The sequence below is a fragment of the Lacerta agilis genome, chromosome 9 (assembly GCF_009819535.1).
Source record: "Lacerta agilis isolate rLacAgi1 chromosome 9, rLacAgi1.pri, whole genome shotgun sequence".
Lineage (NCBI taxonomy): Eukaryota > Metazoa > Chordata > Lepidosauria > Squamata > Lacertidae > Lacerta > Lacerta agilis.
In genome coordinates, this window is record NC_046320.1 from 74,287,428 (window position 1) to 74,296,910 (window position 9,483).

Below are 9,483 nucleotides of genomic sequence, written 5' to 3' on the forward strand. Positions count from 1 at the left end.
AGCCGCCCCTGCAGGCTCCTCCGCCTGCTCCCTTGCGCCAGGGGCCGCCTCTTTCCCGGACCCGGCCCTCCCACCGGCCAGGAGAGGGAGGGAGCCCGGCTGCCAGCCCCTCACCCCAGACTGAGGAGGGAAGAAGGGGGAGGAATCGGGGCCAGCCCATTTCACTCTCGCACAAAAAACAGGCACACTCCGGGGCCCACGTGGCAGAGAGCTGCCCAACGTCCCCTGCTGCGCTCAAGGCAGCCCAGGGCCACATGCCCAACGAGACACACCCGGGCGGAGCTTGGCACCAAGGCAGACATCGCAGCCAACCTCGCCGCCAGGCAGCCCTGAAACTGCTCTAGAGGCCGCTCTGCCTGCCTGTCCCTCGACCAAAGCAGTCCAAGACTGGCGCAGCTGGTCCCCCCCCCCCAGCAAAACCCCTCGTTGTGCCCGCAGAAAAGTCTCCTTCTCGCAGGACCCTCCAGGATGGGCTCGGAGACCACGGGGTCCAAGCAGAAGAGCACCCGCCCGCTCTCTCAAAAGTCTTCAGGGCTCTCGGTGCCAACCGGTTACGCACACAGCACCAGGCACGGTTGCTGCCCACCTACTTTGGGAAACTTCCAGGGGTCAGAATCACAGAGCTGGAAGGAACCCTGAGGGTCATGCAGTCCAACCCCCTGCAATGCAGGAACCTTTTGCCCAAAGTGGGGCTCGAACCCACGACCCTGAGATTCGGAGCCTCACGCTCCACCAACTGAGCCATCTCGGCATTCCCAAGGCGGAGCCAAGCCCTGGCCATGCAGCTCCACCTCTCTGTTGGCCGGGAACTGGGGGACACGGCATAAAAAGGGGAGGGAGGGGGGCTCACCCCTCCCTGCCTTGGCCACTCTCTCCAACTTGGAAGCCCAGCAGTGCCGAGAGGGGCGACTCACAGAATCAGAGTGTGGAGTGTGGAGTTAGGAAGGACCCCCAAGAGTCATCTAGTCCACCCCGCGATTCTATGAGTCTATGTCTGAAATATCTAAACGGCTGCCAAATGGAAGATGGAGCAAGCTTGCTTTCTGGTGCTTCTCCAGAGGGCAGGATGCAATGGAAGGAAACTACAAGGAAGGAGATTGCTACTAAACATCAGGAAGAACTTTCAGGGGGAAGAGCTGTTTGACAGAGGAACGGATTCCCTTTCAAGGTGGGTGGATTTTCCTTCACTGGGTGTTTTGAAGGAGAGGTTGGGTGGCCCCCTGTCAGCGGTTCTTCAGCTGGAATTCAGGCACTGTAGGGGGTTGGACTAGATGCTCCTAGGTCCCCTTCCAACTTTACAATTCTGTGCGAAGGTGAGGGACAAGCTAAAGTTGAACCATCACCCCAAGGTGCAAGGTTTGCTTTTGGGTGGGAGGCCGTAGCTTGAAAGAGCTGTGCTTGTTTTGTTTTTTAACCGGGGAGTATTTAAAATGGGACTTCCTCCCCTGCAACCCAAAATGGTACTGTCCACTCTCCTGCTGCCTCATTCTGCTGGGGCCAATGCAAAAAAGGCCCCGCGTGGCGCCGCTTGAGGGTGCAACTGCCAAGAACCTGGCCAGACTCACGAAAGACAATACTGGATGGTGCCAATTGCTCAAATGTGTCTGCCTGTGAGGGCCTTGTATTAGAAAGCATAGAAGGCTCCTCCCTTCGCACCCCCAGAATATCTGTCAATCAAGGAGAGCTGGGCAGAACCCAGGAGTCCCGCCTGCCCCTCCCACCCCGCAGCACCAGGAATACCCACCATAATAATAATAATAATAATAATAATAATAATAATAATAATAATAATAATAATATTTATACCCCACCCATTTGGCTGGAGTTTCCCCAGCCACCAAGACACAGCCCTGGAATCTTTCAAGTAAGAGAGCACACAGAGTCTCTGGGCATGGGCAGAGTGCAACCTGAGGCTGCGCTCTGAGACAAAGAGAAAGAGGATTTCTACAGGCGCCAAGGCAGCTGCCCTTCCATGGGCACTCACACACACCCCCACCAAGAGGGTGGCAGCACCCACCTTTGTCAGATACAGCCTCCGCTGAACAGCACAATCACTTTCTGTTTTCCAGCAGGGCTCTTGTGCTGCCTTGGGGCTCCCAGCACCCTGAGGTGCTCTCCCCCCACTAGATTCTTTGTCCGCCTGCCTGCCAACTTTGGGGCTCTGCCAAGCCTGCTAATACTTCCCTCTTGTGAGTGGGTGGCAATGGTGCCCTTTTGGCTGCAGAAGCATTGCCACTCGCTCCTGAACATCAGAAATAGAGAGAATTAAGGTGAGCTGCATGGCGGATTTCCTTTTGTCTGCCCTCTGTGGCTTCAGGTGAACCCAAGTCCTTGTAAATCTATTACGAGAAGGCCCAGGCGTATCCCTGGCTACCAGCCTCCAACGTTTACCAAGCCGGTCGCAATTCTCAAGCAGTTGTTTCTTTCCAGGGCCTAAGAATAATTCTGTTCAGCTAAAATGAAAGCTCTACTGTGGGGGCCACATGAAACAGAGCAAGGGAATGACACGAGAGAACGCTGCCGCACAATTGCTGATAGGAGTGAGGCCTTGTCGGCACAGAACACCTGCGCTCAGAGGTCTGCACTGGCGGACAATTTGCTACCGGGCCCGAGTTCGAGGAATTACCACGAGTATAAAAAGCCCTTAACAACTTGGGACTGACCCCAAGGTGCCCACTCAGCCACTTTGATTGGCGGAATTGGCCCAGCTACGGGTGCCACATAACACACCCAATTGGGTATTTGTAAGGACTCGACCATTTATGGTAGCAGTGCCTACCCTTTGGAACTCCCTGCCAATTGATACCCAGCAGACGCCTTCACTGCATCCTTTTCGGCACCTGCTAAAAACACCCCTTTTTAGTCAAGCCTACCCAGATGCTGAGAAAGTTGACACAAGTTTTAACTTGTTTCAAAGTATTTTAACAGTTTGTATGTTTTGAATTATCCCTGTAATTTTTTGTTGATTTTATTGTTTTACCTTTCTGTAAACCGCTTTGAGGTTTGTTTGTTTGTTTTTAAACAGTGCATAAATTTTACAACTTAAATAAATAAGTCTTAAACAGACATGCAGGGAAACGCCAGCCCTGCGGTGCTGTCATTCCAGGGAGTTATTAGCTGAACCAGCCATAATCTAATGAGGAAATGCCTAATCACCTCGAGGGAAGCATTCCACTTGCTGGGAAGAGGAGCACAGCCTAGCTCCTTGTTCCAGGCTAAATGCAAGTCCTCCCTCAGGACTTGTGTGGAGACTTCCCCAGAACACCTTAAACTTCTGCTGTTGCCTCTAGGAAAGAAGGCTGCAGTGTCTGAGCAGAAAGGATCCGTGAGAGCTGCAACAAAATGTTGCAGCGTGAAGTGCTCCAGCTCACGGTTCCAGACAAAGAACCATGCCCTTCTCCACCACAAACACACACCTGGCTCTCTCCAATGAGCATGCTCAGTCCTCATAGAATCACAGAATGGTAAAGTTGGCAGGGATCCCCAATGGTTGTCTAGAGGTAAAGGGACCCCTGACTATTAGGTGCAGTCGTGGACGACTCAGGGGTTGCAGCGCTCATCTCACGTTACTGGCCGAGGGATCCGGTGTACAGCTTCCGGGTCATGTGGCCAGTATGACTAAGCCGCTTCTGGCAAACCAGAGCAGCACACGGAAACGCCGTTTACCTTCCCGCCGGAGCGGTACCTATTTATCTACTTGCACTTTGACGTGCTTTTGAACTGCTAGGTGGGCAGGAGCTGGGACCAAACAATGGGAGCTCACCCCGTTGCGGGGATTCGAACTGCTGACCTTCTGATCGGCAAGCCCTAGGCTCTGTGGTTTAACCCGCGTCCCTCAAAGTAAGGTTCTCTAGCCCCGTGCAATGCAGGAATCACAGCTGATCACAGCAAGCTGATCACAGGGTTTTGGGGAGACAGCGGCTGTGAGCTTCTGCCCTTCTGGCACTTCCACAAAGTGGCAGGGCCCCATCCAGCCTGCAGACACCTCTCCTGCCCTTTGGTGCACAGTATGTGACCCTCTTTTGGCTGCACAAGCAACAACACACACAGGCTGGGCGCTGGAAATAGAAGGAACGGTTATTTCAGGCGGGTTAAAAATAAAAGGCGGTACCATGTCTGAATGCAGCACGCCTTCATTCTGGACGGGACTGAAAATGCTGCCCGGCGGCTGCGTGCAAAAAATAATTGCAACGCAAAGCAGAGGATGCAAAGTCTTCAAGCCTCACTTTGGGGATTGGGTAGAAGTCCAGGCTTCCATCCCCACCCCTCTGACCCCAACAAGCATTGGCACCCAAAGACCCTGGGTGGGCTTGGGCCTGGGCCATGGGAAGCATCTGAAGAACCTAAGGAGAGGCTGCTGGATCTGGCCATCTAATTCAGCCGCCTGTTTTCACAGTGACCAACCAGCAGGGGCACTGACTTGGGCACCCGGTTATGGGCACCCAATGGCACAGGCAACGGAACATGATGGCATGATGTCACATTATGTTGGCTGCAGTGCAGTGGCCCTTCCAAGGCCTCACAAGGTTTCGGTCAGGTCTAAGGCCTCACGAGACCTCAGTCACAACTCCCAGTTTAGACCAGAAGTCGTGTTGGGAGGCCTGACACGGCCTCAAACATCGCCAGGGAGGTTGAGTCGGGGCTCTGCAGTGTGGGTGCTGAGCACCCACCACCCCCAAAAAACTGTGGGTACCCTGGCACTCAGGGCCCCCTAGAGTTGGCACCTATGCCCACAAGCAGGACCCAAACACAAGAGCAACTCCCCTCCCCTCCTGTGGCTCCAGCAACTGGCAATAAAAAGAACGGCCATGCTGGCTAGCAGCCCCCAACCAACAGCCCTCTCTCCTCCATCCATTTGCCCATCCCAGGACAGTGACCATCTCTGCCTCCTGTGGGAGGGAGTTCCGTAGTTTAACTCTGCACCTCATTATGCAGAGTCATAATAAGCCCACCCAGCTCTGTACTGTCTGCACGGGCTGGCAGTGGCTGTTTGAGGTCTCAGACGGAGGCAGATTCCTGCATTGCACGGGGTTGGGATGGATGACCGTTGGGGTCCCTTCCAACTCCACAGTTCTATAGTAAGCCCTGGCAGAAGAAAGGAGGGCAGCCCAGAGCGGCTGCAGGGGTCGGTGGCCACCGCAGACAGCCCCAGCTCCAGAGGCCAGGACCTGGGCGGGGAGTCCCATGTGTGGCAAGGCTGGGCTCAGTTCCAGGAAGTCTGGCCAATGCAGGTGCTGCTGGGTCTCTTTCCTCATACGGAGAGGGAAGTCCCTGGCTGGGGAGAGAATAGAGCCTTTGTTCCCCTTCGCTGGGGGGGGGGGGAATCTGGCCACAGGGCAGGCCCCAAACCCCAGCCCCACACTTGCCATACCCCAGCAGAAGCAGGCAGCAGAGGGGCTGGAGGAGGGGCAGCCCCCCTCGGCCAAATGCTCTCAAGGGACAGGGTTCTAGCCCCTGTGACTGGCTGGGGGCACTTCCCCACACCTAACACCCCGGGCAAGGCATGGCAGCCGGGCAACAGTGGCTCCTGGAGACCCCCAAAGAGGTGACCCAGTCATCTGGGTCAGGCATGGCTTGGGAGGGTCTTCGGTGGTCCAGGGAGGGACAAAAATCCTCCAGAAGATGATGATGATGATGATAATAATAATATATTATTATTTATACCCTGCCCATCTAGTCAGGCTTCCCCCAGCCACCCTGGGTGGCTCCCAACAGATTAAAAACAAAATAAAACACCGAACATAAAAAAACTTCCCTAAACAGAGCTGCCTTCAGATGTCTTCTAAAAGTCAGATAGTTGCTTATTTCCTTGACATCTGATGGGAGGGTGCCACCACCAAGAAGGGCCTCTACCTGGTTCCCTGTAACCTCGCTTCTCGCAGGGAGGGAACTGCCAGAAGGCCCTTGGACCTGGACCTCAGTGTCTGGGCTGAATGATGGGGGTGGAGACGCTCCTTCAGGTCTACTGGACCGAGGCTGTTTAGGGCTTTAAAGGTCAGCACCAACACTTTGAATTGTGTTCGGAAACGTACTGGGAGCCAATGTAGGTCTTTCAGGACTGGTGTTATATGGTCTCGGCGGCCATGCCCATTCACCAGTCTAGCTGCCGCATTCTGGATTAGTTGTAGTTTCCGTGTCACCTTCAAAGGTAGCTCCATGTAGAGCACATTGCAGTAGTCCAAGCAGGAGATAACCAGAGCACGCACCACTCTGGCCAGACAGTCTGCAGGCAGGGAGGGAGGCTGAAGGCATGACCTCAGGGGCGCAGGGGCGTGGAATGAACAGGGGAAGCTGCAGCAATGTCTGCACAGACTGGCAGCCCCTCTCCAGAATTTGGGTTTGGGGTCTCTCCCATCCGCACCTGGAGATGCCAGCGGGGATTATACCTGTGACCTTCTGCACACAAGGCAGGTGCTCTGCTGCGGAGCCACAAGGCCTGGTCTGTGGGGAAAGGCCCCGACTCTGGACTGAAAACTCTGGTTCTGTGCCAGATTTAGGGAGGCGAGGGTCCCCCGCGTACAGTGCGGAGCCAAGGGGGTACATAATAATAATAATAATAATAATAATAATAATAATAATAATACCTATATTTACACAGGTACCTCCTGAGAAGATCCCTAAAAAAGCAACTAAAGCAAAAAGGAATTATTGTGAAAATAAATATTGGGGGGGGGGTCTTGCCCTTGCTCTGGCTTCTCCCATCCCAGGAGGGGCTGGGGTAGAGGGAGGCCACTTGCTGTGTGGGGTGTCCCTACTATAGGGGATGAGGAACGTGGCAAGCGAGGAGACCTTCCCGAGGGGTCCTTTGCCTACAGCTCAGCCCGACCAGCCTGGGGCTCTGTGGGGCACGGAGCAAGGGCTTCTGGCACCTCAGACCTCAGTTGCCCCCTCTGCAAAACGGGAAGAAGTGGCCTCACAGAACTATTGCAAGGAGGAGCTTTGCTTTGCTCAAAAAGTGCAACTCACTCAGCCATACAAGCCGCTGTGCAAGTAAGTACAGATTTCTTTCGTACCTGTTACTCCCAGCCCAAAAGGGGAGAGTGTTCCCCAGGAGCAAATCTCTCCCCCACTTCAGATTCAGCCCTCCCACTGGAACCCCCTCCCCCCATCATAACCATCCTCCACCATCACAAAGAAAGCCAGTGTGGCCTAGGGGTGAGTGTTGGGCAAGGACCTGGGTGACCCGCGTTCAAATCCTACCCCCAACTCAACCATGAAGCTCCCTGGGTGCCCTTGTGCCCGTCACTGCCTCTTTGCCTCCCCCACCTCACAGGCAAATTTATTTATTTGGTCTTTCAACTTAAAATTTTACAGAGATATATCAAAGATAAATAATCAAAAATAAGATTGCAAGGAATCTCCTGGACTTCCATCCTCCCCTTTGGGGGTCCTGTTATTAATCATCTCCTTCTGCATCTTTTGCGGTAGTCCAAATCTTTAACATCACCGTCGTATCCAGAAGTCACCCTTAATCTGCAAGTTCCAGTTACAGGTAGGTAGCGCCGTGTTGGTCTGCCATAGTCAAAACAAAATAAAATAAAAAATTCCTTCCAGTAGCACCTTAGAGACCCACTAAGTTTGTTCTTGGTATGAGCTTTCGTGTATCTGAAGAAGTGTGCATGCACACGAAAGCTCATACCAAGAACAAACTTAGTTGGTCTCTAAGGTGCTACTGGAAAGAAAATTTTATTTTGTTTTGACTATGGCAGACCAACACGGCTACCCACCTGTAACTACCTCACAGGGTTCTTGTGGGCGTTAAATGAGGACTAGGCACCTGGAGACCCCTACTGGATTTGAATCCGCTTTATAAACTGGTTCTCAGCAGTGGTTCTAACTTTAAGCTGCTGTACACCATTATTATTAATTTATTATTAATTATTATTAGCATTCCGCCCTTCATTTGAAGATCACAGGGCGGCTTTCCCAACAAATGACAGACTAGATGATATTGTTGGTGTTTACTGAATCTTAAATTAAGTTTATTACATGTGACTAATAAATTTATTGATTTATTTAAAATGGCGACTAGGGCCTGGGAGTCCAGGTTTCAGATCCGCCCGCTCAACCATGAAGCTCACTGGATGCCCTGGGGGGGGCAGCCCCTCTCAGCCTAATCTATAGCCTCCCTCGCAGGGTTGGTGTCGGAATTAATCAAGGGCAGGTGGGAGGGGGGAACCGTGTACATGTAAGTCACTATGTGCTCCTTGGAGAAAAAAAAGTGGGATATAAATAAAGGCAGTGTGGAAAAAATCTCCCACGGTGGTGGTAGTGGGTCGCAATCTCGTCTCCTGCCCCTCCCCGTCGAAAAGGGACCCCGAGGGCCATTTAGTCCAGCCCCCTGCAATGCAGGAATGTAGCGTTCCCTCCCCAGCCTTAACCATTTCTCAGCTGCTCCGGCGTGGCGCTTCTCTTCAGCCCCTCCCGCGCCAGGTGCCTGGCTCGCCTCGACGTGAGCGCGTCCCGCAACCCTCGTCCCCACCCCACCCCACCCCGCCACGGCCACGCGCAGCCTCGCCTCCTCCCGGGATCTTCCCTCGCCACCCGCGTGGCCATGCGCTCCCTCGCCCCCCCCCCTTCCAGCCCGCGCCTACCTGGTCCGTGTCGCCGACGAGGCTAAGGCGGAACCGGCCCCGTCGGATCTCCATCTCCAGGGCTGAGCCCCGCGCGACCGTCACTCTGCTGCGGTGGTGCCGCTGGAACATGGTGGGGCCGGAGCGGGGTGGGGGAAGGATTCGCGCCTGGTCTGGTCTGGTCTGGGCAGCGCACCGGAGACCGTCGGGGAAAGTTGGGTGGGAAGCCTCCGCAAGGAAAAGGGACTTCGGCTCCGACGGCGGGCGGCCCTGGGCTCGAGTCCCACCTGGGCGGCCTTTAGAGGCGGGGGCGGCGCCGCTGCTGCTTCCGCCTCGCCCCGCCCCGTCGTGGGAGGCGAAGGCCGCCCAGCGGGCGCGGAGATTCAGCGGCTGGACGCGGAGAGGACGGGGCAGGGGCGGGACGGCGGGGCAAGGAGGGCGCGGGGGTCCTTCAGCTCCGGTCGGGACGCGCGACCCCCGACGGCCCCGCCACGTGCCCCTCGCACCTTCCGCCGGAGCGGGCGACCCTCCTCGGTGCCCCAGGCCCAAGCGTGGCTCTCCAGAAATGCTAAAGTTATCAATTAATAAAATAGCAATAATTAAAGTTCAGAGGAAAAGAGCTCTCCTGATGGCAAGAGCTGTTCCACAGTGCAGCAGTCTCCCTCGAAAGGTGGAGGTGTTTAAGCAGAAGTTGGGGGGCCGCCCCAGGAATTCTTTAGCCGCACTTCCTGAATTCAGGGGGTCGGACTAGATGACCCCCGGGGGTCCCTTCCAACTCTTCAGTTCTATGGAACCCGACAATTGTGTGCCTGGATAGGCTTGCCCAGACAGATACATTTTAGTATCTGAAGAAGTGTGTATGCACACTAAAGCTCATACCAAGAACAAACTTAAGGTACCGTAGTTGGTC

The 9,483-nt window shown here is 54.6% G+C and overlaps 1 non-coding gene across 1 annotated transcript; it reads right to left on the reverse strand.

Annotated features, from left to right (window-relative positions):
- Window positions 1-678: 678 nt before the first annotated feature.
- TRNAR-CCG lies at window positions 679-751 on the reverse strand. The gene has a single exon. It is a non-coding gene; the product is annotated as a tRNA-Arg (tRNA).
- Window positions 752-9,483: the final 8,732 nt, after the last annotated feature.